The sequence below is a fragment of the Aotus nancymaae genome, unplaced genomic scaffold (assembly GCF_030222135.1).
Source record: "Aotus nancymaae isolate 86718 unplaced genomic scaffold, 86718_ANA_hifiasm-v0.15.2.pri h1tg000053l, whole genome shotgun sequence".
NCBI classification, from domain to species: domain Eukaryota; kingdom Metazoa; phylum Chordata; class Mammalia; order Primates; family Aotidae; genus Aotus; species Aotus nancymaae.
In genome coordinates this window covers 31,510,363-31,538,201 of record NW_026988467.1, presented here as the reverse complement: position 1 = coordinate 31,538,201, position 27,839 = coordinate 31,510,363, and the positions used below count along the sequence as shown (strand labels likewise).

Genomic DNA, 27,839 nt, shown 5'->3' with positions numbered 1-27,839 from the left:
TCCTGAGTATCTGGGACCACAGGCACAAACCAATGACTAATTTTTAGATTTTTTTTTAAGAGATGGGGTCTACTTTTTTAGAGATGAGGTCTATTTTTTTTTAGAGATGGGGTCTCTCTTCAGTAATGTTTTGTTACTCAGTCACACTTTTCTTATGTGTGGTTTTACATGGTTTTATTGGCCATTAATGCTTTCCCATACATTGACAAATATTATCCTCTTCTGTTAATTATTTGCTCTTCTGAAAGTGTGGGAGGCCCTGAGAACTCAGGGAGGGCTGTTGCCCCTCAGTAGAACTCTCTGGACACCTATATTTAAAAAAATTCTTGCATCTGAATCATAAACTACTACAGTTGGAAAAACTCTTAGAAACTTTCTCTTTTTTTTTTGAGCTACAGTTTCACTCTGTTGCCCAGGCTGGAGTGCAGTGATGCCATCTGGACTCACTGCAACCTCCAGCTTCTGAGATCAAGCAATTCTCGTGACTCAGCCTCCCGAGTAGCTGGAATTACAGGTGTGCGTCACCACGCCCAACTAATTTTTGTATTTTTAGTAGAAACGGGGTTTCACCATGTTGGCCAGGCTGGTCTTGAACTCCTGGCTTGAGTGATTCGCCCGCCTTGGCCTCCCAAAGTGCGAGATTATACCACACCTGGCCGGAAACTTCGTTTTTTTTTTTAAATATATGCAGATTATAGATGTACTGAATATTTTTCATTTTGAGCTGTCTAGCTGTCTAGCATTTATATCTCCACCTATCTCTAAACACCCTAATCTCCCTTTTAGGGACATTCTCCATAATGAGTGAGAGCAATTCTTCTGCCTTCCCTCTTAACTGCTGCCTGTCACAGTGGAAGTAAAGAGGAACAGATCCCTCCTATATTTCTTTCCTGATACAACTAGTAGGTTAGCATGTGACCTAAACTTGTCCAATCAGATGATCCTTCTCAGAACTTTGAACCTTGTTCATGTAATATTGTGACAGAGACCGTCAAATGTTCAGCAAACCCTATTTCCTTATCTTCTTGGGCATACAGATGGACTACTTTTTTTTTTTTTTTAAGTTAGCTGTGGCCTTGTGTCCTGAGTTCTGGACAATAGAATGTAGATAGACGCCAGATGCAGTGGCTTGTGCCTGTAATCCCAACTACTCAGGAGGCTGTGGTGGAAGGACTGCTTGAGCCCAAGAATGCTAGACCAGCCTGGGCAACATGGTGAGACACCATCTCTAAAAAATATTTAAAAATTAGCCATTGGTTTGTGCCTGTGGTCCTAGATACACAGGAGGCTAAAGTGGGAGGATCACTTGAACCCAGGAATCTGAGGCTGTGGTGAGCCAGGATCATGCCACTGCCCTCCAGCCTGGGTGACCGAGCAAGACCCTGTCTCTTAAAACAAAACAATATACAACAAAACTTTGCTGAATGTGGTGGCACGTTCCTGTAGTTCCAGCTACTCCAGAGGCTAAGGTTGAAGAACCACAGGATCTCAGGAGTCTGAGGCAGCAGTGAGCTATGATGGCACCCCTGCACTCTAGCCGGGGTGATAAAGTGAGGCCCTGTCTCTTAAAAAAAAAAAGCCCTGACCTGTTAAAATCTCCCACATTTGATCTTTGCCCTCTCTTTTCCCAACCATTGACTGAATGGAGAGGATGCCACATACAGAGAAACCTGTACCCATAAGATAGAGGGAGTCTGGGTCCCTGAGACACTGCCTGGAGGAGAGCTTCCAAGAAAGCCACTAGAGCAGATGCACCCATGTTGGACTGTTGTGTGAGACAGAAATAAACTTCCGTTGTGTGAAACCTCTGTGATTTGGAAGGTTATTCTACCATTTATTCTTACCCAGATTAAAAGACAGGATGTTTGGCATAAGGTTTATTTTAGCATTAGCAGTGATGTGGATCAAGCTCTCCTTGCTGACAGATCTTGGGGGTCTCTGGTTCTGTCTATTGTCTAAACCTTTTATTTTAGTTTCTCCTTATTTGACAACCCATCAGTATCCTTGTCACACATTTCCCCTTTTTGGCTTAAAATAACCACACCTGGTTCTGTTGCTATAACCAAGAATTTAGATTTATTTATGAGATAAGAATTTGAGGCCTTAAATGGCAAGTGATTTGCCCAAGGGCACAACTGGTTAAGTGGTAGATTTAGGATTACAAACCTGTCCTGGTATCTCCTGCTTCAGTGTACTTTCTACTGTACTACTGGGAGTTCAAAGGGAGCCCAATAATTAACACTCCTCTTCCCCACTCACTTCCAAACCAACTGAGAAATAAGAGTCAATAGAAATGGCAAATAAAAGGTAGTATCACCTTCATTACTAGAAAAAGCTAGGCTGGAGGGTAGAGCCTCCTTACATGACAGGTCTGCCCCTGTGAGATTTAAGGCAGAAAAGAGCAAAGAACAACTAATGTTCCCTGTTGACAACTTGCTTCTAAGTAGAAAGAAACGGGGAAGAGGCTGGACTGCACACAATGTTTCTCCTTCCAAACTTTCCATTTAGAGAAGTTGCTACCTCAACTGACTAAGAATGAGAGGGTGTACAGACATCAGGACCAGAATGCTAATAATTGACCCTTTACATAAAGATGGGAAATAAGGCTGGGTGCGGTGGTTCATGCCTGTAATCCCAGCACTTTGGGAGGAGGAGGTGGGCGGATCATGAGGTCAAGAGTTCCAGATGAGCCCAGTCAACATAGTGAAATCCCCATCTCTACTAAAAATACAAAAAAATTAGCTGGGCATGGTGGTGCATGCTTGTAGTCCCAGCTACTTGGGAGGCTGATGCAGGAGGATAGCTTGAACCTGGGAGACAGGGCTTGCAGTGAGCCGAGATCGTGCCACTGCACTCCAGCCTGGGTGACACAGTGAGACTCTGTCTCAAAAAAAAAAAAAATTAGAAATAAGATGTGTATATCTCTATATCTATCTATCATCTATCTATCTATCTTGATTGACAGACAATGTTTTGGCTGCTAGAAATACTTTATTTTTGGTGACACATGATTGGGTTAAACATTGAAACAAAATCCCCTAATAGTCTTCCTATCACATTTAAATGTTGTTAACAGTTTAGTAGTGTGTGTCCTTCTTTTGAACATGCTGAAGTTGAGTTGCTGTGAGGATTAAAAGATTAATCTGTGTGAAGCACCCAGTGTGATGCCTGGTACAGTAGGAACTTGCTTGCTTCCTTCTTTTCTTCCTTCCTAGTGTCCCAGAGACTTTTCTAGTCTAAGAATCCATGACTAGTGTTGGACTAGGCTGTTGTGACCATAGAGTCCAAGGTGTGCCCTGGCTTCTGAGGGTGCTGACAGACTTAGGCCTGCCAGGACTGCCAGAGAACAGTAGTTAGGAGCTCAAGGTTATGGCAGGTGTCCACTGGGCAGGAGCTGTTCATCCCAGCCAGGTCCATGGCCTTTCCTACCCTCCGTTCCAGGTGGGTCCAGAGCTTGGGACTGCCTGCTGGGTTAGCACACTGTCCCATAAGCTATCTGGGTGAGCTAGGACAGGAGCTTCAAGCACCAGGGCTGGTCTGGGCCTCTCTCATAGGACAGTCAGGCATAGGGCTGGGCCCTATGAGGCCCCACAAAGGCTGGCTGGTTGGCTGACTGCTGGGTTCATGTGGTGCCACCTCCCATCCTTCAGCTCAGTCTGAAACTCTGCCTGACCTTGCCTCAGCCTCAGGGATATCCAAGCCCCTCCTTTGTGGATTTCTGGACTTAGCAGGAGAAAAGAGATTTGGGAGCTGAGGGCACAGCAGGAGAGGAGGTGCGAGGAGGCAGCACAGATTGGGAGCTCCTTCTTTTTTTTTTTTTTTTTTTTTTTTGAGACGGAGTTTCGCTCTTGTTACCCAGGCTGGAGTGCAATGGCGCGATCTCAGCTCACCGCAACCTCCGCCTCCTGGGTTCAGGCAATTCTCCTACCTCAGCCTCCTGAGTAGCTGGGATTACAGGCACGTGCCACCATGCCCAGCTAATTTTTTGTATTTTTAGTAGAGACGGGGTTTCACCATGTTAACCAGGATGGTCTCGATCTCTTGACCTCATGATCCACCGCCTCGGCCTCCCAAAGTGCTGGGATTACAGGCGTGAGCCACTGCGCCCGGCAACTGGGAGCTCCTTCTGCCTGCCTTAGTGCAGCGGTCTTCCTTCCTCCAGGAATTTTTCCTGAAAGCCACCTCTCTTTCCCCTAGGCCAAGTTAATCAATCCCTCCTCTATTCCTGTTAATAGTCTTTTCCCCCATGTTTGTCTCTCTACTAGGGTGTGAACTTTAAAGGCCAACATTTATTTCATTCATCTATATGTATCCAGTGCTCAGCACCAGCTCTGGCTCAACAATACTCAATGACTTGAGACTCAATGATCTAGAAAAGGAAGGGTGGCACCCTAGAGCTGAATTACGTAAGTAAGGGTGAGGGCAAGAGAGAGAGAAAGGAAATACCTTTTTGTGGCTGGGCCAGGTTTTATCATCAGGACCTCCCTGACAGCTAAGTTGTTCTCTGCAAGGAAGAAGTTAACTTCCTGTATTGAAAACTGTGCTAAGGGCTGGGCACGATGGCTCACGCCTGTAATCCCAGCACTTTGGGAGGCCGAGGCGGGTGGATCACGAGGTCAAGAGATCGAGACCATCCTGGTCAACATGGTGAAACCCCATCTCTACTAAAAATACAAAAAATTAGCTGGGCATGGTGGCGCGTGCCTGTAATCCCAGCTACTCAGGAGGTTGAGGCAGGAGAATTGCCTGAACCCAGGAGGCGGAGGTTGCGGTGAGCCAAGATCGCGCCATTGCACCACTCCAGCCTGGGTAACAAGAGAGAAACTCCGTCTCGAAAAAAAAAAAAAGAAAACTGTGCAAAGAGAGGCTGGAGACTCCTTTAAGAATGCTGCAGTGGGGATTCAAGCACTACACAAGCCCCAGATCATGTAACCACCAAGGTGCACTGCAACTCTGAAATCTAAGAGTTTGGAAGAATATAGGACTGGTACCAGAGATGCAAAGACTCAGATTACGTATCTGTCTTGTTGAGGTTAAGGCTGCCCAGAGGACACTCAAGATAATGTCACAGGCTAATCAGCCTCTATTCCTTCTATCCCTTGCATGCAAATACATATTCACAACAATTTAAATAACAAAAAACTGGCTGGGTATAGCGGCTCATGCCTGTAATTCCAGTACTTTGGGAGGCCAAAGGTGAGAGGTGAGAGGATTGCTTGAGGCCAGGAGTTCAAGACCAGCCTGGGCAACATAGTAAGACTCTAAAGTCTCTAAAGTCTTTAAGTCTCTAGAAAAATAAAAAATCACATAAAACTTACATAATCACCCACCTGTATATACATGTTGCAATAATTTTTTTGGCGCTGTCAAATGGTCTTTTTTTTTTTTTTTTTTTTTTGAGATTGAGTCTTGCTCTGTATCCCAGGCTGGAGTGCAATGGCGTGATCTCTGCTCACTGCAACCTCCGCCTCCTGGGTTTAAGTGATTCTCCTGCCTCAGCCTCCTGAGTAGCTGGGATTACAGGTGTGTGCCGCCATGCCCAGCTGATTTTTTTTGTATTTTTAGTAGAGACGGGATTTCACCATGTTGGCCAGGCTGGTCTCAAACTCCTGACCTTGTGATCTGCCCACCTGGGCCTCCCAAAGTACTGGGATTATAGGCATGAGCCACCGCACCTGGCCCAAATGATCTTTCATTGAAATTTTTTTTTGTACATTTTAACTAGTGGAACATTCTCCTGCACCATTGTGGATGTCATCTATGATGTCCTGAGGGTGGCTGACAATCAATATTGCAACCCACAGACTGGGCAATCCCAAGATCTCTTTAATGGTTCTGTCCAAAGAGTGGTGCCACACCTGTTGGGCAATGTTGATTATCTCATCAAAAGTGACATTTCCACTGTGTTTAATATTTTTCTGTTTCTTTCTATGTCTTGGAGGTTCCTTGAGGGCTTAGAAGATCAGTGTTACTGGTGGCAGGTATCCAAGTTACCCCAGCAGCAAATCCATACAGGTCTGTAGCAACTTCAGTCCTTGCCTCCTTAGAAGAAAGAATTCAACTGAGGGGCATAAGGCAGAAGGAGAGACCGAGGCAAGTTTCAGAGCAGGAGTGAAACTTTATTAAAAAGCTTTAGGACAGTAAGGAAAGGAAGAAAAGAAAAGGAAGAAAGTACAACTTGGAATAGGGCGAATGAGTGACTTGAGAAATCAAGCGTGCAGCTTGACCTCTTGACTTGGGGTTTTATACATTGGCATACTTCTGGAATCTTGCCTTATTGCTCCCCAACCATGATATTGTACTGGGAAGCTGCTGATCAATTTCAGGGGTTTCTACCTACTAGGAGGCTGCCTTTCCCTGGCGCTGGCTGTGACCAATTATCACTTTAGAGAAACAGTTAACAACTGCCTGACCATCACCTGCTGGTCCCCCAGCACTCTGGGTGTGTGTGGGAGCCCTCTCCTGCTCTGCTCATACCAGACTAGCTACCTACTATAACGTCAGAACAGAGGCAAAAGGTCCCACTTCAACCTGGGTCTGTCTGTTCTGAAGGGTCAATGTCACTGTAATCCTCAAACCCTTCTAGTCACCCATTAGCTTGGTGATGTTATTGCCAACCTTTTTTGAAGATGGATCCAGGGGCTTGATCTTGGGGGCCAAGGCAGACATGGCACTGACTTCCCCACTGGTGTACCTCAGGTTTGCAACATTAATCTTGTTGGGGTTGAACTTAGGCAGTACGGTGGAGGTGGCTGGTGTCAGATGTACCTGGATGTGAGATGACGGAAGAAAGTTGCACCTTGGCCTCCTCTGACCTGAAAACCAAAAGGCTTAAATGTCGTCACAGACAAACATGTTAAAACCTATACTCAACACTAAACAAACACTCACTTGTCTAAATTGATACACACCCCTTCACCCTAACTAAAACTTCATCCATTGCCCCCAGACCCAGAGAGCCATGGAGTTCCTTCCCCTTGGGATTGGCTAGGTAGCCCTGAGAGAGGAACAAGAGAAGGCCTGGCCTGCCTGTGATGGATAGGATTAATCTTCTAAGACGAAGAAACAAAATAATTAAATTCTTAATCACCCCTAAGCCAGCAAGGCTAATATAGCTGAGGGAGGGAGGGGGCTCTGAGGCCCAGACCAATATCCTAGAAATTGAGAGGGACTTGGGAAGTGAGGCACAGAGAGAAGCTTTTAGGCCAAAAGGAAAACCAGTAGGCAGACAGGCAGGAAGGCAGACACACCTCACCAGTGCCACAGAATCTTGCTTTCCAAGAGGAAATGGAGAAGCCTTGGAAAGAAAGCCTCCCATCATCCACTAAAACAGGGTGTTAGGAGAATCTGGGCCCTTTTCAACCCTCCCCAGAGTCCTTCCTGCCCCTCCATGGGATGTATCCTGGGAGTGTGTAGGAATAGTGTACAGGACTCATAAACTACCTGGAACCTTGAATTTCATCAGGCATAGGATCAACATTCCTCCTGGGATCCACAACTTTCAGTAATGACAGGCCTATTTTCTGGTTTGGCACAATGGCAGGAGATGATGTCTTCCACACAGATTCCTTGGCTCCCTTCAGAAAGTAAAATCAGCTGGGTGTGATGGCTTACACCTATAATCCTAGCACTTTAGGAGACTGAAACAAAAGGATTGTTTGAGCCCAGGAGTTCAAGACCAGCCTGGGTAGCATAGTGAGACCCTATGAAACAGAAAAATTAGCTGGATATGGTGGCATATGCCTGTAGTCCCAGATATTTGGAGGAGTGAGGTGGGAGGATCATTTGAGCCAGGAATGTTGAGCATGCAGTGAGCTGTGATAGCGCCACTGTACCCCAGCTTGAGTGAAGGAGTGGGACTTTGTTTCAAAAAAAAAAAAAAGGAAGTAAAATAACAATAGTGACAAGTATTTGAAAGTAGAATTGACAAGATCCAAATTCTGATTTAAAATGTCTTCCTGGATGGGTGCGGTGGCTCATGCCTGTAATCCCAGCATTTTGGGAGGCCAAGGCAGGTGGATCACCTGAGGTCAGGAGTTTGAGGCCAGCCTGCAAAACAGGGTAAAACCCCATCTCTACTAAAAATACAAAGATTAGGCAGACATGGTGGCATGTGTCTATAGTACCTGCTACTCAGGAGACTGAGGCAAGAGAATCACTTGAACCCAGGAAGTGGAGGCTGCAGTGAGCTGAGATCATGCCACTGCACTCCAGCCTGGACGACAAAGCAAAACTTGATCTAAAAAAACAAAACAAAACAAAAACAAAATGTCTTCCTTCTGAAACCTGACTAAAATGACATTAAAGGAATTAAAAAAAAAAAAAAATATATATATATATATATAAGAGCAAGAAGAATGGGAAAGGAGATACCAAAGAAAGAAAGAGTTCAACACATTTTTGAAGACTGAAAACTTACACAAGGTGAAAACTACTTGGTACCTGCAGAGATGGGGTATCCTTAGAAGGAAGTCAATCCATTCCATAGAACTCCAGAAAGGCTCAAGGTGCAGAGGCATTAGGCATCTCAGAGGATGAGTGGTGACACTGGGATGAAAACAAAGGAATTGGTAGAAACTCTAAATGTGGAACAGCTAGATCCCTCAGTAATCTCCCCAGCATCCATTACAGCCAGACAACAACCCATGCCAGACTCCTTCATTTTGGAGAAACAACCAGAGAAACTTCATGTTTGGGGATATCTGGCATGATGGAGAGTAGAGATAGTGAGTAGGGATGAAAATAGGGGGACTAGGGAATGAAAAGAGTGAAAGTCTACAGAGCGATAGGGATTTCAGCCCTCTTCCCCCATGTTGTTCTCAGATCCGTGGTCATAAGGCAAGAACTTGAAGGATTTTTTTTTTTTTTTTTTTTTTTTTTGTGTGTGTGTGTGTGCTTTCATCCAGGCTCACAAGCAACATTGAAAGATTCTTCTCTGGAGAAACTGAATGACTCTAGAGAAAAGCCATTTAGATGGGTCATTTGGAGATCCCTCAATGATAAAGCCAGTGGCGCTCACTTCTCCATGTGCTTTACTAAAAAATGAATAAAGCAGCAAGGATCATACATATTTGAGGAAACTTTAAAGGTGAAAGAGAGACTAAAACTATTAATAAGAAGCAGGAAAAAGAAACCTGGAGTAAGCAAGGAGAATATACGAAACAGAAAATTATTTAAGAAAATTACTTAAAAAGCTCACCAACATTAATTAATATACCTAAAGAATTAAGATAAGTTTTATGTATAAAACAAGAAGCGCCAGGCGCGGTGGCTCACGCTTGTAATCCCAGCACTTTGGGAGGCCGAGGCGGGTGGATCACGAGGTCAAGAGATAGAGACCATCCTGGTCAACATGGTGAAACCCTGTCTCTACTAAAAATACAAAAAATTAGCTGGGCATGGTGGCGTGTGCCTGTAATCCCAGCTACTCAGGAGGTTGAGGCAGGAGAATTGCCTGAACCCAGGAGACGGAGGTTGCGGTGAGCCGAGATCGCGCCATTGCACTCCAGCCTGGGTATCAAGAACGAAATTCCGTCTCAAAAAATAAAAATAAAAATAAATTAAACAAGAAGCAATGCTATGAAAAATAAAACAGAATAAGGGAGTAAGAAAGAGCTCTTGGAAATTAAAAATACAGTAGCTGACATTAGAAATTTAATAGAATAGGCTGGGTGCAGTGGCTCACACTTGTAATCCTAGCACTTTAGGAGGCCAAGGAGGGGGGATTGCTTGAGCCCAGGAGTTTGAGACCATCCTGGGCAACATGATGAAACCCTGTCTCTATTAAAAATACAAAAAAATTAGTTGGGCATGGTAGCATGTGCCTGTAGTCCCCTCTACTTGGGAGGCTAAGATGGAAGGATTGCTTGAGCCTGGGAAATTAAGGCTGCAGTGAGCTGAGATTGCACCACTGTACTCTAGCCTGGGCAGTGGGAGTGAAATCTTGTCTCAAAAAAAAGGAAAAAAGAAAGAAAGAAAAGAGAAATTTAATAAAAGTGTTGAGAAATCACTGGGAAAGTAGAACAAAAAGACACACTATGGCAGCAGAGTCTTCTCTTCTAGAGGACAGAAGTGAGGAATGCTGAATTAAGAAAAAAAAATCCTGACCAAAACCACAGTTAGCTTCTTTGCAGAAAGGGACAAGCTGATCCTAAAATTCGTGTGGAAATGCATGGGACCCAGAATAGCGAAAGTCATCTTGAATAAAAAGAACAAAGTTAGAAGACTCACATTTTCTTATTTCAAAACTTTCTACAAAACTACTGTAATCAAGACAACATGGTACTGGCATAAAGAAAGACAGATAGACAAATAGGATAGAATTGAGAGTCTATAAATAAACCCTCACATTTACAGTCAATTCATTTTTACAAGGATGCCAAGACAATTCAGTTAGGGAAAGAGCTTTTTCAACAAGTGGTGATGGTACAACTGGATATCCATATGCAAAAGAATGGGCCAAGCGTGGTGGCTCATGCCTGTAATCCCAGCACTCTGGGAAGCCAAGGTGGGCGGATCACCTGAGGTCAGGAGTTTGAGACCAGCTTGATCAATATGGAGAAACCCTGTCTCTACTAAAAATACAAAATTAGCCAGGAATGGTGGTGCATGCCTGTATTCCCAGCTACTAGGGAGGCTGAGGCAGGAAAATTGCTTGAACCTGGGAGGCAGAAGTTGTGGTGAGCCGAGATTGCACCATTGCGCTCCAGCCTGGGCAAGAAGAGCAAAACTTTGTCTCAAAGAAAACAAAAGAAACAAACAAAAAAACCAAACCCCTACCTCACATCATACAGAAAACTAAATCAAAATGGATCACAGGCTTAACTGTAAGAGATAAAACTATACAAATCTTAGAAGAAAATAGAGGCATAAATCTCTATAATCTTGGATTGGAAAGTGGTTTCTTAGATATTACACCAAAATCACAATCAGCAAAAGAAAAAGTAGATAAATTGCGCATCATTAGAATTAAAGACTTTTGTGCTTTTTTTTTTTTTGAGATAAAAGTCTCATTCTGTCACCCAGGCTGGAGTGCAGTGGTGCCATCTCGGCTCACTGCAATCTCCAGTTCTCAGGTTCAAGTGATTCTCCTGCCTCAGCCTCCCAAGTAGCTGGTATTACAGACGTGTGCCACCAGGCCCGAATAATTTTTGTATTTTTAGTAGAGACAGGGTTTTGCCAGGTTGGTCAGGCTGGTCTTGAACTCCTAACCTCAGGTGATCCACCTGCCTTGGCCTCCCAAAGTGCTGGAAATACAGGCATGAGCCACTCTGCACCTGGCCAACTTTTGTGCTTTAAAGGACACCATTAACAAAGTGAAAAGAAAACCTAAAGAATGGAATAAAAGTTTTGCAAATTCTTTATCTGATAAGGGACTTGTATACAGAATATATAAAGAATTCTTATATCTCAGCTGGGCATGGCGGCTCATACCTGTAATCTCAGCACTTTGGGAGGTCAAGGTGGGAGGATCACTTGAGGTCAGGAGTTTGTGACCAGCCTGGCCAACATGATGAAACCCCATCTCCATGAAAAATACAGAAATTAGCTGGGCTTGTAGTGCATGCCTGTAATCCCAGCTACTTGGGAGGCTGAGGCACCAGAATGGCTTGAACCTGGGAGGCGGAAGTTGCATTTAGCCGAGATGGCACCTCTGCACTCTAGCCTGGGCGACAGAGTGAGACTCAAAAAAAAAAAAAAAAAAAAAAAAAAAAGAACTCTAACAGCTCAATAATAGAAGGACAAATAAACCAATAAAAAATGGGCAAAGAATATGAATAGAAGTTTCTCCAAAGAACATACACAGTTGGGCAAAGAGCACATGAAAAGATGCTCAACATCATTAGTCACAGAGAAATGCAAATTGAAACCACAGAGAGAGAGAGCTACCTCTCTGTGCCAAGATAGCTATAATAAAAAATAGAGATGATAGCAAATGTTTTTGAGGGCAAAGAGAAAATGGAACTCTCATACACTGCTAGAGGGAATGTCAAATGGGTACATTCACCTTGGAAAACAGTATGGCAGTTTCTCAAATGGTTGAACATAGAGTTACCATATAACCCCGCAATGTCACTCATACGTATGTAGCTAAGAGAAATGAAAACATGTCCACACAAAAGCTTGTACATGACAGTTCATAGCAGCATTTTTCATAAAAGCCAGAAGGTAGACACAACCCAAATGCCCATCAATTGGTGAATGGATAAATAAAATGTGGTATATCCATACAACTGATAAATAAAATATGGTAATCCATCCATATTATTTGGCAATAAAAAGAGGCTGGGTACCTGTAATCCCAGCACTTTGGGAGGCTGAGGCGGGTGGATCACTGGAAGTCAGGAGTTCTAGACCAGCCTAGCCACCATGGTGAAACCGCATCTCTACTAAAAATAGAAAAATTAGCTGGGCACAGTGGTATGCCCTGTAATCTTAGCTACTTGAGAGGCTGAGGCAGGAGAATTGCTTGAACCTGGGAGGCGGAGGTTGCAGTGAGCCAAGATTGCACCACTGCACTCCAGCCTGGGTGGCAGAGCAAGACTCCATTTCAAAAACAAAACAAAACAAAACAAAACAAAACAGAAAAAAAAAAAACCCAAAATGGAATACTAATACTTCTACAACATGGATGAATCTTGAAAACATGATGCTAAGTGAGAAAAGCTAGTCACAAAGGAGCACATATTGTATGATTTCACTCATACAAAATGTTCGGAACAAACAAATCCATATAGACAGAAAGTAGATTGGTAGTTGCCTAGGGGTCAGTGGGAAATGGGGAGTGACTGCTAATTTTTTTTTTTTTTTTTAAGCAATGAAAATGTTCTAATATCAATTATGGTAATAGTTGCACAATTCTGTGAATATAAAAAAGCTATTGAATTGTACCCTTTAAATGGGTGAATTGTATGGCATGTGAAATGTATCTCAATAAAGCTGTTATAAGTTTATTTTTTAAAGAAGAAACCCATTCCATTTATAGGACATGCTCAATTTAGAGGCAAGTAAAGCACCAGAGGACCAGAAGGGGAAGTCCCAGAGAAAGCCTCCTGAGACCCTTTCTGGCCAGCAGAGTTACAAAAAAGAAGTTCTATTCCTAGAGGTCAGATAACAGGGGCAATCTGGTGGTTTCTGAGTCACATAAGGACAATTTAATCCCACAAAGGAATTCTGGGACCCATGGGGGAAATCGTCTTCCTCCTCCTAGAACCAGAGAAAAAGGAAATGCCAAGGGCAGAGAAGCCCAGCAGACAAATGCGTCAAGGACTGATGTCAAGGAAGAAAAATGAAAGTGACCTCACTTCTGAGGCCTGTGGAGCAACAGCTGGAGGTGAGGGTGAGAATCAAGGCCAGAGCAGGTCCAGTCTGAGTATGCAGGGCCAGTGTGTGCAGATGTGTGCAGAGCTGAGGAGCTGGGTCAGGTCTGGCCATGGGTGGGAGACCTATGATCAAGGCTGAGAGAGAGTGAGTGAGTGAGGATATCTCTATGGTCTCTGGGAATCAGCAGTTTCTGGATTAGACTCTGAACCAGTTCTGGCCCCACAGAATTAGGGCATGACCAGAGTGTTTGTGGGTGGGGGCAGTGATTGGATATTGCTCTCTCTGCTGGAGAGAGGGAGAGCCTAAGGCAGTCAGATGGCAGCTATTGAGAAAGTGTAGCAAGAAAGTTTTTCTCAGGTCTGATACCAGCATGTGGTCAAGGCCCAACCAGGACTTCAGTCCATGTAATTCCATGGATGCCTTTGTCCTTATTCTGGGTTGAGGAAGGGACTCTGCATCAAATCTCTGAAGGTTGAAATGAGCCTAGAGTGGAGGCATGCTGAGAATATTGACTTAACTCTTTCCTGTGTGGGCTCACATTCCTGGGACAGTTCATATTCACTGTCTGAGTCTTCTCCAGATGCCTCTGGGTACAGCCCTCGCACTGACCTGTTTTTCTGTCCTGAACCCAGAAGTTTGGTGTTGGAGCTGGTTTTGCCACGATGCAAAGCTGGACACTTTTGCCTCTATTTTCAGGTTCCTGTCTGGTCTTGCTATGGGTCATGTGACTTCATGTTGGCACCATTGTTCCCCCAGTTTTCCCCTAAGTCCACCCCCTCATCTGGTTGACAGAAGACTATTTATCTTCCCAATTTAAAATTTATCATTACTAGCCTGGGAGAGATCATGAAACCCCATCTCTACAAAAGTTTTTTTAAAAAATTAGCTGGGCATGGTAGGGCATCCTTATAGTCCCAGCTGCTCAGGAGGCTGGAAGATCACTTGAGCTCAGGAGCTTAAGGATTCAGTGAGCTATGACTGCACCACTGTACTCCAGCCTGGGTGACAGAGCGAGATCCTGTCTCAATAACATAACAAACATAACATAACATAACATAACATAACATAACATAACATAACATAACATGACATGTAGCACTCATAGAAGGAATCCAAAGTTCATTTCCTCAGAAGTAGGCATTATGGAGGGCTAGTAATGTCCTATATCTTGGTCTGGTTAATAGTTAAAACACTGTATTTGCTTTGTAATAATTCACAGAGCTGGCCAGGTGTGGCGGCTCACACCTGTAATCCCAGCACTTTGGGAGGCCGAGGCAGATGGATCGCTTGAGCTCAGAAGTTCAAGACTAGCGTGAGCAACATAGTGAGACCCTGTTTCTACAAAAATACAAAAATTAGCTGAGCATGGTGGTGCATGCCTGTAGTCCCAGCTACTCAGGAGGCTGAGGCAGGAGGATCACTTGAGCCTGGGAGGCAGAGGTTGCAGTGAGCTGAGATTGTGCCACTGCACTCCAGCCTGGGTGACAGAGCCAGACTTTGTCTCAATTATAATAATAACAATTATAATAATTCATGGAGTTTTACACATATAATTTGTACTTTTCTGATATCTATGGATCTGCCATACCAACAACCTGTGAACTTCTATGTAAGAGAGAAATAAATTTCCACCTTGTTTAAGCCACATATGCAGACTCAAGGTGGTGCTCCCAAATTGCCAGAAAAGGGGTGATGCAAAGTACATATTAACAAAACCTTTTCCTTGATTCTTAACATCATAAACAGAAACTTCACTAGAAAGTAGGAAAAGTTTAAACCTAAATTTACAGATCCACAGTCTCTTACTTAACAATCCTGAAATTTGAAAGGCACTAAAAAGGAAAGTTTTTCGTAATTCAGTTGGTGGCATAATACGACTAGATCTGGACCCTGATAGCAGCAAAGCCTGATCAGAACTGATGTGAGGCTACTTTTAGTTTTTATTTACTCTATTTAGGAGAAATAATCACTAAGTTTTGCTGAAAAAAAAAATAACATATTGGGTTATGAAGTGCTTTTAAAAAGTTGCTGGAGGCTAAGTGTGGTGGCTCACACCTGTAATCCCAGCACTTTGGGAGGCTGAGGTGGGTGGCTCATTTGAGGTCAGGAGTTCGAAACCAGCCTGACCAACTTGGTGAAACCCCGTCTCTACTAAAAATACAAAAAATTAGCTGGGTGTAGTGGTGGGCACCTGTAATCCCAGCTACTCTGGAGGCTGAGGCAGGAGAATCGCTTGATCCTGGGAGGTGGAGGTTGCAGTGAGCAGAGACCGTGCCATTGCACTCCAGCTTGGGCGACAGAGCAATACTTCATCTCAAAAAAAAAAAAAAGGTTGCTGGAAAGTGATAGGCAGTTCTCCAGTTCCTGAGCATAGTGCAGGGTGGGTGAATGGTAACTGGAGAAAATCCTAACTGAAACAAAAAAAAGAAAAAAGGCTTATATAATTCCAGGCATGACAAAGAACATTTTACTTACAAAGGAAAGAGAATTAGACTAGATTTGCATTTCTCTTCTACGGTACTATGATACAAACTAAAATCCAAGAACCTTATACATAGCTATCATTCTTGGGCAAATTGATGACAGTTTTGGAAATACTGTACAAGATGTTAGGGAGATTGCTAATCTTCTAGTAAAATTCAATCTTCTCCTTTCCTGTGGAATTAGAATTGTAGCCTCAAACATGACGTTCTATTTCCCAGCCCCCACTGTAGTTAGACATGGCTACATGGACTAAGCTGTCTCCAATAGAATGTGATCTGCCTCTAATAGAATAGATTATGTACCATTTCTGAGCCCAGTGACTTAAGACCAGTGTGTGCCTTCTTCACACTCTCAGGAAGATGTGCCTGTGACTCAGTTTCAATGACGGAGAAACGAGATGGGGGAATACTATGTCCATAAATGACTGTGTAGCAGCATAACTGCAAATGTCCTAAATCAATGCTCAGAAATGCAACATGAGAGAAAGATAAACTTCAGTATTACTTGAGCTACTGCATTTTGGGATTTCTTTGTTATAGAAATTTAGTCTCTAATAATTAGGGATTCAGGCAGTGTATCATCCATAACTTTATCTGAGAAAAGTAATTGAAAAAGTACTCTTAACTAGTTTTCAAGGTAGGAGAAAATAAAAATAAAGAGTAATAATAATACAGTTAAATCTAAATAGAACATAACATTGTAACTGGGAATTTTTCATAGAAGGACAAAGAAAACATCCTTGAAACTGTACATGCATCCTGAGAGGAAATCGTTATTAACATCAGACTAAATGTTGCTAATGATTTTAGTGTGTCAGTTATCTATTGTTATATAGCAAAGTACTCCAAAACTGTGACTTAAGACGATAATTTGTTATTTCTCATGATTCTGTGATTGGCTGGGCTCAACGTGGAAGTTCTTCTGTTCCACTTCATGTTGACTGGGGTCATTTCTGTGGCTGCATTCCGCTAGGAACTTGGCTGGAACATCCAAACTGGCTTCATCCACGTGCCTGGGACATTGGCAGGGACATTCTGGGATTTCTCTTTCTCTCTCCATGAAGTCTCTCCAACAGGTTGGCCAGATCTATTTATGTGGTGGTAGAACTTGCTAGTCCTCTTAAAGCCTACACCCATATGTGTCACAGGGTCACTTCCCTTGCAATTGACTGGTTAAGGTAAGTAACAGTACAGCCAGATTCAAGTGGTGGGAAACTAATTCTACTTCTTCTTCTTTTTTTTTTTTTTTTGGAGACAGGCTCTCACTTTGTCACCCAGGATGGAATGTAGTGTGTGATCTCGGTTCACGGCAACCTCCATCTCCTGGAGCTCAAGCAGTCCTCCGACCTCAGCTTCCCAGCCTCCTGAGTAGCTTGGACCACAGGCACATGCTACTATGCCCAGCTAATTTTTGTATTTTTTGTAGAGATGAGATATCTTGCCCAGGCTAGTCTTGAACTCCTGAGCTCAAGCAATCCACCTGCCTCAGCTTCCAAAGTGCTAGGATTATAGGTGTGAGCCACCATGCCTGGCCTTCTCACTTCTTTTAAAAATTATTTTTATTTTTAATTTTTGTGGGTACATAGCAAGTGTATATATTTATGGGATACATGAGATGTTTTGAGACAGGCATGCAATGTGTAGTAATCGTATCATGGAAAATGGGGTATCTATCACTTCAAGCATTTATCCTTTGTGTTACAAACAATCCAATTATACTCTTTCAATTATTGTAAAATGTACAATTTAGTTATTATTGACTATAGTCATCCTATTGTGTTACCAAATGCTAGGTCTTATTCAGTCTTTCTAACTACTTTTTTAGTACCCATTAACCATCCCTACCTCCCCACCCAACTATCCTTCCCAGCGTCTGGTAACTGTTACTCTCCATCTCCAATAATTCAATTGTTTTCATTTTTTAGATCTCACAAATAAGTGAGAACATGTGATGTTTTTCTTTCAGTGCCTGGCTTATTTCTTTTTCCTTTTCTTTTTTTTTTTGAGATGGGGTTTCACCATGTTGGTCAGACTGGTCTAGAACTCCTGACCTCAGGTAATCCACCTGCCTCAGCCTCCCAAAGTGCTGGGATTACAGGTGTGAGCCACCACGCCCAGCGGCTTATTTCATTTACCATAATAACCTCCAGTTCCATCCATGTTGCTGCAAATGACAGATTTCATTCTTTTTTATGACTGAATAGTACTCCATTGTGTACAAATATCACATTTTCCTTATTCATTCGTCTGTTGATGGGTGCTTAAGTTGCTTCCAAATCTCGACTATTGTAAACAGTGCTGCAGCAAACATGGAGTGCAGTGGGATTGCTACATCATATGGTGGCTCTAGTTTTTGTTTTCTGATGAACCTCCAAACTGTCCTCCACAGTGGCTGTACTTATTTACATTCCCACCAATAGTGTACGAGGGTTCCCTTTTCTCCATGTTCTAGCCAGCATGTTATTGCCTGTCTTTTGGATACAAACCATTTTAACTGGGGTGAGATGATATCTCACTGTAGTTTTTATTTGTATTTCTCTGATGATCAATGATATTAATCTTTTCACCTTTTCATGTAACTATTTGCCGTATGTATGCCTTCTTTTGAGAAATGTCTATTCAAATATTTTGCCTTCTTTTTTGTTGTTGAGATAAAGTATGGTCCTGTTGCCCAAACTGGATGGCAGTGGCACGACCTCAGCTCACTGCAACCTCTGACTCCTAGGCTCAAGCCATCTTCTCACCTGTCTCCCAAGTAGCTGGGATCACAGGTGAGTGCCACCACACCTGGCTAATTTGTGTAGCTTTTGTAGAGATGAGGTTTTGTCATGTTGCCTATGCTGATCTTGAACTCTTGGGTTCAAGTGATCCTTCTGTCTTGGCCTCCCAAAGTGCTGGGATCAACAGTGTGAGCCACTGTGGTCTTTTTTGCCCATTTTTTGGATCTAATCATTAGATATTTTTTTCTATCGAGTGATTTGAGTTCCTTAGATATTTTAGTTTTTAATCCTTGTCAGGTGGGTAGTTTGTAGATATTTTCTCCCACTCTGTGGGTTGTCTCCTTAACTTTGTTGATTGCTTCCTTTGCTGTGCAGAAGCTTTTTAACTTGTTGTGATATCATTTGTCCATTTTTGCTTTGTTTGCCTGTGTTTGTGGGGTATTCAAGAAATTTTTGCACAGACCAACGTCTTGGAGATTTCCCCCAATGTTTTCTCATAGTGATTTCATAGCTTGAGGTCTTAGATTTAAGTCTTCAATCCATTTTGATTGATTTTTTTTTGAGGCAGGGTTTTGCTCTGTTACCCAGCCTGGAGTCCAGTGGCATGATCATGGCTCAGGCAATCCTCCTGCTTCAACCTCCCAAGTAGCTAGGACAACAGCCACACCACCATACCTGGCTAAATTTAAAAATTATTTGTAGAGCCAGGGTCTCCGTATGTTGTGCAGATTGGTCTTGAACTCCTGGGCTCAAGTGATCTTCCTGCTCTGGCCTCCTAAAGTGCTGGGATTATGATTTCTGTATATGGTGAGAGAAGGGGGTCAAGTTTCATTCTTCAGCATTTGGATGTCCAGTTTTCCCAGCACCATTTATTGAAGTGACTGTCTTTTTCCTAGTGTATGTTCTTGGCCCCTTTTTGGAAAATAAGATCACTGTAGGTGTGTGGATTTGTTTCTGGTTTCTCTGTTCTGTTCCATTGATTTATGTGTTTGTTTTTATGTCAATATCATGCTGTTTTGATTACTATAGCTCTGTAGTATAATTTGAAGTCAGGTAATGTGATTCCTCCAGTTTTGTTATTTTTTGCTTAAGACAGCTTTGGCTATTCTGGGTCATTTGTAGTTCTATGTAAAAAAATTATATATATATATATATATTTATTTATTTATTTTGAGACAGAGTCTTGCTCTGTTGCCTAGGCTTGGAGTGCATTGGCTTACTGCAACTTCCGCCTCCTGGGTTCAAGCAGTTTTTGTGCCTAAGCCTCTGAGGAGCTGGGACTACAGGCATGTACCACTATACCCAGCTAATTTTTTTTTTTTCTTTTTGAGATGGAGTTTCGCTCTTGTTACCCAGGCTGGAGTGCAATGGCGCAATCTCGGCTCACCGCAACCTCCGCCTCCCGGGTTCAGGCAATTCTCCTGCCTCAGCCTCCTGAGTAGCTGGGATTACAGGCACGTGCCACCATGCCCAGCTAATTTTTTGTATTTTTAGTAGAGAAAGGGTTTCATCATGTTGACCAGGATGGTCTCAATCTCTTGACCTTGTGATCCACCTGCCTCAGCCTCCCAAAGTGCTGGGATTACAGGCGTGTGTGTGTTTTTAGTAGAGACGGAGTTTCATCACGTTGGTCAGGCTGACCAACATGACTTCAAGCAATCCTCCTGCCTTGGCCTCCCAAAGTGCTGGGATTACTGGTGGGAACCATTATGCCTGGCCGTTTCTATATAAATTTTAGGATTGTTTTTTCTATTTCTGTGAAGAATGTCATTGGCATTTTGGTAGAAATTGCACTGAATCTGTAGATTGCTTTGGGTAGTATGAACATTTTAACAATATTGATTCTTCCAATCTATGAACGTGGAGTATCTTACCATTTTTTAGTGTCCTCTTCAATTTCTTTCATCTGCATTTTTTTTTTTAAGACAGAGTCTTGCTCTTTCGTCAGGCGCCAGGCACCAGGCTGGAGTGCAATGGCGCGATCTCGGCTCACTGCAACCTCCGCCTCCCAGGTTCAAGCAATTCTCCTGCCTCAGTCTCCCAAGTAGCTGGGACTACAGGTATGCGTCACTACGCCCAGCTAATTTTTGTATTTTAGTAGAGACAGGGTTTCACTATGTTGGCCAGGATGGTCTCGATCTCTTGACCCTGTGATTCGCCTGCGTCGGCCTCCCAAAGTGCTGGGATTACAGGTGTGAGCCACTGAGCCTGGCTCATCTGTATTTTATAGTTTTCATTACAGAGATCTTTCACTTCTTTGGTTAATTCCTAGGTATTTAATTTGTGGTTATTGTTAATGGGATTATCTTTTTAAATTTCTTTTTCAGATTATTCACTGCTGGCCTACAGAAATCCTGATTTTTGTATGTCTGTTTTGTATTCTGCAACTTTACTGAATTTGTCAGTTTTTTTCTTTTCTTTTTTTTTTTTTTTGAGATAGGGTCACTCTGTCACCCAGGGTGGAGTGCAGTGGCATGATCTTGGCTGACTGCAACCTCCACCTCCCAGGCCCAAACAATCCTCCCGCCGCAGCCTCCCAAGTAGCTGGGACCACAAGTGCACACCACCACACCTGGCTAATTTTTTGTCTTTTTGATAGAGATGGGGTTTCACCCTGTTGCCCAGGCTGGTCTTGAACTCCTGAGCTCAAGGAATCTGCCCACCTCAGCTTCCCAAAGTGCTGGGACTACAGGTGAGTCACTGTGCTTGGCAATTTATCACTTTTTTTTTTTTTTGAGATAGTCTTGCTTTGTTGCGTAGGCTGGAGTGCAGTGGTGCGATCTCGGCTTACTGCAACCTCTGCCTCCTGTGTTCAAGCGATTCTCCTGACTCGGCTTCCCGAGTAGCTGAGATTACAGATGTGTGCCACCATGCCTAGCTAATTTTTGTATTTTTAGTAAAGATGGGGTTTCGCCATGTTGGCCAGGCTGGTTTCGAACTCCTGGTCTCAGGTGATCCATCTGCCTTGGCGTCCCAAAGTGCTGGGATTACAGGTGTGAGCCACCATGCCCAGTGGAATTTATCACTTCTAATAATTTTTTGGTGGACTCTTTAGGTTTTTCCAAATATAAGATCCTATCATCTGCAAGTAAAGATAATTTGACTTCTTCCTTTCCAATTTGGATACCCTTTATTTTATTTTTTGAGACGGAGTCTCACTCTGTCACCCAGGCTGGAGTGCAGTGGCATGATCTCGGCTCATTGCAACCTCCACCTCACGGGTTCAAGCAATTCTCCTGCTTCAGCCTCCCGAGTAGCTGGGACTATAGATGCATGCCACCATGCCAAGCTAATTTTTGTATTTTTAGCAGAGATGGAGTTTCTCCATGTTGGCCAGGCCTCAAACTCCTTACTTCAGATCCACCCACCTTGGCCTTCCAAAATGCTGGGATTACAGGTATGAGCCACTGTGCCCCACAATACCCTTTATTTCTTTCTCTCGTCTGACTGCTGTAGCTAGGACTTCCATTACTATGGTGAGTAACAGTGGTGAAAGTGGGCATCCTTCTCATGTTCCAGATCTTAGAGAAAAGTCTTTCAGTTTTTCTCCATTCAGTATGATACTAGCTGTGGGTTTGTTGGATATGGCTTTTATTATGTTCAGGTATGTTCCTTCTATACTGTTTTTAAAGGGTTTTCATTATGAAGGATGTTGAATTTTATCAAACGTTTTTTCAGCATCAATTGAAATGATTATATGGTTTTTGTCCTTCATTCTGTTGATATATCACAATGATTGGTTTGTATATGTTGAAGCATCCTTGCATCCCAGAGATAAATCCCACTTGGTCAGAGTGAATGATCTTTTTAATGTATGGTTGAATTCTTTTTGCCAGTATTTTGTTGAGGATTTTTGCATCAATATTCATCAGAGATATTGACCTGTAGTTAATTCCACCTCTTGATGGGAGAAGCATCATGCACATGCAAAGATGGGATTATTGCCAGCATCTTTGGAAACAATCTTTCTTTCTCTCTTTCTCTTCTCTTCTTTTCTTTCATCTCACTCTGTATTGGCACAATCATAGCTCACTGCGGCCTTGACTCACTGCAGCCTCAACCTCCTGGGCTTAAAGGATCCTCCTGCCTCCGTTTGCTGAGTAGCTGTGACCACAGGCACATGCCCATGCCCAGTTAAATTTTGTATTTTTTGTAACCTTCTGCATGGAAGTCTCCTAAGGCAGATTCAGAAGGTCATTAAGTATGTCTTCTAGGTTCTAAGTTATCACAGATGACAGTGCTGCCAAACATTTTGCCAATGCATCACACTGGTTGTTCTTTCCCCAGGCTTCAACAACAGTTTCCTCACTGCTCTTCTAACCTCCACTTACAGCCTCCTTGTTGTCTTTCCAGGCTCTACCTGCTGCCTGGTCCCAACATCAATGCCATGTTTTATATTTCAGTTATGGCAGTATCTCATTTCTAGATTTCAATTATCTAAAACAGTTATCTATAAAGGGGTGCTTTGTTATACAACAACAGATGCTGCAATCATCTAGCAATCTGGAGGATATAAGATGGCTTCACTCGTATGTTATGGGGTCTTGTTGCTGGCCATGGGGTTACTCTCTCTGTGTGATTTCTCATCAGTCAGCAGTGATCTCATTTAACCTTGGTATGGTGGTAGGAGTGTTCTATGATAATGAAAGCAGAAGCTCCAAGGACAATTGAGGCCTATGCTTAAGAACTCATATGGTATCACTTCTATAATATTTTGTCAGTCAAAATAATTCACAAGCCTAGTCAAGAAACAAGAGGTAGTGAAACAGACTCTGTATTAGTAAGGTTCTCCAGAGAAACAGAATAGGATATGAAGATTTATTATTATGAAGAATTGGTTCTCATAATTAGGGAGGCAAAGAAGTCCCACAATCTGCTGTCTGCAAGCTGGAGACCCAGGGAAGCCAGTGGTGGAATTCAGTACGAGTCTAAAGGTCTGAGAACCAGGGGAGTTGATGGTATAAATCCTAGTACAAGGGCAGGAGAAGATGAGAGGGTATGTTTTAGCTTAAACAGTGAGGTAGGAAAAAAAAAAGAGAGAGAGAGGGCAGATTCTTCCTTTCTCCACCTTTTGTTCTATTCTGGCCTTCAATGGATTGGATAATGCCTTTCTATATTGGGAGGACATTACATTTTACTGAATCTACAGATTCAACTTGACACATTAACTATCACAGACTCTCTCTCTCTCTCTCTCTCTCTCTTTTAAATCCAACCATCTGCACACTAAAGACTCCTTTCCTTGATGGGAAAAGTTGTAACAACTTTATGGCCATATTTAGCTTCCCACAGGTAACTACAAACATCTTAAAGTAAATATAATATTCAATAATTTTATGTTGAAAGCAACATAAAAAGAACAAGATACAGATGCCCAATATCACCATTTCCATTCAACCCATTACTAGAGGTTTAGCCACTGCAATAGGCAAGAAAAAGAAATAAAAGTTATATAATTAGAAAGAAAGAAATAAAATGGTCATTATTCTCTACATAGCTGGAAACAGAAAGAAAAATGGCTAGACTATTAGAATTAATTAGTTTAATTAATAATTTAGCAAGGGCGCTAGCTTCAAGACCAACATACAAAAATATACTGCATTTCTATTTTTACATTGAAAACAATTAGAAAATAAAAATTTACATTTAAAATGACATGAAATATTAAATGCCTAGAATAAATCTAACAAAGATGTGTGCAATCTCTACACTTAAAAACTATAAAGCATTATTAAGAGAAATTACAGACACAGAAATTACAAATAAATGGAGAAATATATCATTTTCATGGATTGAAAGAGTCAACCCTACAGAATGCTATTATTAGTCTCTTAAGGCTGCTTTAATAAAGTACCACAAACTTTTTTTTTTTTTAAACAACAGAATTTATTATCTCACCATTCTTGGGGCTAGAAGTCTAAAATTAAAGATCAGTAGGGTCATGCTTTCTCTGAAACCTTATGGGAGAATCTTTCCTTGCCTCTCCTAGCTTTTAGTGTTATCAACAATCCTTAGCATTCCTTGGCTTGCAAATGCATACTTCAATTTCTGCTTCCATTGTCGCATGGTGTTCTCCTCCCATGTGTATGTCTCCATATCTTCTCCTCTCTTAAGGAAACCAGTCATAATGAGTTAAGCGCCCACCTTACTTTGATATGGCCTCATCTTAACTAATTACATCTGCAACAAGCCTATGTGACTAAATAAGGTCCCATTCTGAGGGTTAGGGCTTCAACATACCTTTTTAGGCAACACAGTTCAACACAATGAATAACAAATACCAATTCTCCAAAACAGGCATACCACTTCAGTATAATACTAAAGAAAATCCCAATGGATTCTAAAATTTATAAGGAAAGTTTTGTCACAACTGACAAGCTGATTAAAAAATTTACATCAAGATGCAAAGGACCAAGGAAAGTCAATCTTGAAGGACATAAGAGGAAGGAGGACTTTTTCTATCATATGCTAAGATTTATTATAAAGCTATTACAGAAATTAAGACAGCATGGTATTTCCACAAGGAGAAACAAAAGGAATAGGTGACATAGTCCTGAAACAAACCTACATATATACAGACAACTTATACATTTATACATGACAAAGGTGTCAATGCAGAACAGTGGGGAAAAGGACAGTCTTTTAAAAAAATAGTGCTTAATCCATTTAAAATTCACAGGGAAAGGCTGAAATCTGACTTACCTAACACTATGTACATAACCCAACTTCAGGTGGATTACAGAACTAAATGTGAAAGACTAGTAACATTTCCAGAAATTTTCTTCATTTGGTAGGAAAATATTTCTTACTTAAGAGTGTACAATAAGCACTAAGCACAAAGGTTTTTTTTTTTTTTTTTGACGGAGTCCAGCCTGTCTCCCAGGCTGGAGTGCAGTGGTGCGACCTTGGCTCACTGCAACCTCGACCTGCCGGTTCAAGTGATTCTCCTGCCTCAGCCTCCCGAGCAGCTGGGTCTATAGGCACATACCACCATGCCCAGCTAATTTTTTTTTTTTTTTTCTAAGGCAGAGTCTTGCTCTGTCACCCAGGCTGCAGTGCAGTGGTACCATCTCGGCTCACTGCAACCTCCGCCTCCCGGGTTCAAGTGATTTTCCTGCCTCAGCCTCCCGAGTAGCTGGGATTACAGATGCCCACCACACTCGGCTAATTTTTGTACTTTCAGTAGAAACAGTGTTTCACCATGTTGGCCAGGCTGGTCTCGAACTCCTTCCTGGCCTCAAGGATTTTGCCTGCCTCAGCCTCCCAAAGTGCTGCGATTACAGGCATGAGCCACTGCACCTGGCCATAAAGGTCTTTTTTTTTTTTTTTTGAGACGGAGTTTCGCTCTTGTTACCCAGACTGGAGTGCAATGGCGTGATCTCGGCTCACCGCAACCTCCGCCTCCTGGGTTCAGGCAATTCTCCTGCCTCAGCCTCCTGAGTAGCTGGGACTACAGGCATGCGCCACCATGCCCAGCTAATTTTTTGTATTTTTAGTAGAGACAGGGTTTCAACATGTTGACCAGGATGGTCTCGATCTCCTGACCTTGTGATCCACCCGCCTCGGCCTCCCAAAGTGCTGGGATTACAGGCGTGAGCCACCGTGCCCGGCCATAAAGGTCTTTTTTAAAAAAAATTTTAATAGATAATGAGACGGGTTTTCACCATGTTGGCCAGGATGGTCTCAATCTCTTGATCTTGTGATCCGCCCGCCTCGGCCTCCCGAAGTGCTGGGATTACAGGCGTGAGCCATAGCGCCTGGCCCACAAAGGTCTTTTAAATTCATCAAAAGATACCAATAATAGAGTGAAAAGGCAAGCTACTGAATGGGAGAAGATATTCGCAAGATATACAGTAGTCCTCCCTTATCCATGGGGGATATGTTCCAAGATGTTCCACAGATGCCTGAAACCTCCAGTAGTATTGAACCCTATATATTCTATATATTTTTCCTATATATACATACCTATGATAAAGTTTAATTTGTAAATTAGGCACAGAAAGAGACTAACAACTAATAATAGAACAATTATAACCACATAGTTTAATAAAGTTCTTTAAAACTTATGAATTATTTGTTACTGGAATTTTCCATTTAATATTTTCAGAATGTGGTTGACTGTGGGTAACTAAACTTCAGAAAGCAAAACCATGTCATCAAACTGAAACTACCTTGTTATCTGAAGTTCTGAGAAGTCAGGAAAAACAACAGTCTAATTTCCCCTGAGTGCCAGTTTCAATTAAGATAATAATGAAATTCCTTCTGCTTTAATCCTTACCAAAAAAAGGTAAACTGAAGTTACCCGATGTTAACCAATCAGTTATTTCTTTACTGTTTTGTTTCCTGGTTCTGCTTTACAAGGAAAATAACTTATTTATTTATTTTTTGGAAAGTTACTTTGAAATGGACCAATCTGTTTTTTGTTCGTTTCTGCTTTCTCCAGCCCTTCTCTGTTTATAAAACCGACCTCTTCTGCTCAGATCATTGGAACACTTGTTCTATTTTACAGAATGAAGTGTTGCCAGATTCTAGAATCACAAATAAAGCTAATTGAGATCTTTAAATTAAATTTGTTGTAATTTTGTCCTTTACCACCACCAATGACAAGAATGTTCACAGTGACATTATTCCTAATAGGCACAAACTGGAAACAACTCAAATAAATAGGAGATGATTAATATTGTACCATATTCATAAAATGGAATACTATACGGCAATCAAAATGAATGAACAGTCACAAATCATAGATCTATCTGTGAAACAACGCTGAATTAAAAAAATAACAAATCTTCATTTTGGGCAAGTTAATCTTTTCATTTATATCTCAGAGATTAAAAAATTATACCTTTTAGGGTTATTGTGAGGATTAAGTGGGATGAGGCATGTGAAGTGCTCAGCAAGCCAAGTAATATTTATTACCATGCTCTCTCAGTAGGCCACCGTTCAGGAAATGGGCACTAAAGAATGCTACAAATTAGCTGAGTGTGATGGTGGCGCCTGTAAGAAGCTGAGGCAGGACAATCACTTGAACCCGGGAGGTGGAGGTTGCAGTGAGCCGAGACTGCACCACTGCACCCCAGCCTCGGCAACAGAGTGAGACTCTTCTCACACACACATACACACACACACACACACACACACACACAAATACTACAGAACACTTACAGCGCCTTCTAACGCCACTGACAATCTTCCTTAAACCCCTTTCTCCATCTATTCACAATTGAGCCTCGGTCTCTTTAAGAAGTAAATCAAAACTAAGGAAAGAGGAATGCTGGGAAGTTCTCCTCTGCTCAGGTCCGGAGCTCGACGG

The 27,839-nt window shown here is 42.3% G+C and overlaps 1 long non-coding RNA gene across 2 annotated transcripts; it reads right to left on the bottom strand.

The window, feature by feature from the left end:
• Positions 1–5,544: 5,544 nt before the first annotated feature.
• Positions 5,545–27,803, bottom strand: LOC105708591 (uncharacterized). Of its 2 annotated transcripts, XR_010337769.1 has the most exons (5): positions 27,692–27,803; positions 8,443–8,547; positions 8,127–8,239; positions 7,444–7,577; positions 5,545–6,815 (listed from the first exon to the last, which is right to left on the bottom strand). It is a non-coding gene; the product is annotated as an uncharacterized LOC105708591 (long non-coding RNA). The 2 variants fall into 2 exon arrangements; XR_010337768.1 differs by lacking the exon at positions 8,127–8,239 and having other exon boundaries at positions 27,692–27,798.
• Between the last annotated feature and the right edge of the window lie 36 nt (positions 27,804–27,839).